Here is a 410-nt window from a genome sequence, read left to right as displayed (position 1 = left end):
TAAGGTTAAATCATTTTAATCAATTTTAGTTGGATTTTTTGAAACCCCACATCTGCCCCCTTTTGAACTTAAAAAAAGATTTTTTTTACAGGGCCCTGAAAAAAAAAAGGCAAAAATGAAAATAAATAAATTTCTTTCCCGCCAAAAGGGAACCCCCCTGTCGGCAAAAGCTTTTTTTTTTTTTTGGTTTTATAACATTGGGGTCTTTCTCTTTTTAAAAGCCCCCTTTTTGGGTTGGATAAGTTTTTTTTTTATAAATTTTTTTCCCCCCCCCATACGGAAAAACTGCCCCTTTTGTTTTCCCCTTTTTGGGGGTTTCGGGGGGGGGGCAAGGGGGAACCCTTGGTTTTTTACTGTTTTACCCCCTTATTTGGTAAAAGGCTTTAAGGGTGGATTTTCTAATCCCTTTC

The sequence above is a fragment of the Penaeus monodon genome, chromosome 25, assembly GCF_015228065.2.
Source record: "Penaeus monodon isolate SGIC_2016 chromosome 25, NSTDA_Pmon_1, whole genome shotgun sequence".
Classification (NCBI taxonomy): domain Eukaryota; kingdom Metazoa; phylum Arthropoda; class Malacostraca; order Decapoda; family Penaeidae; genus Penaeus; species Penaeus monodon.
The sequence above is the reverse complement of the archived record's forward strand: the minus strand, read 5'-3'. Positions refer to the sequence as shown.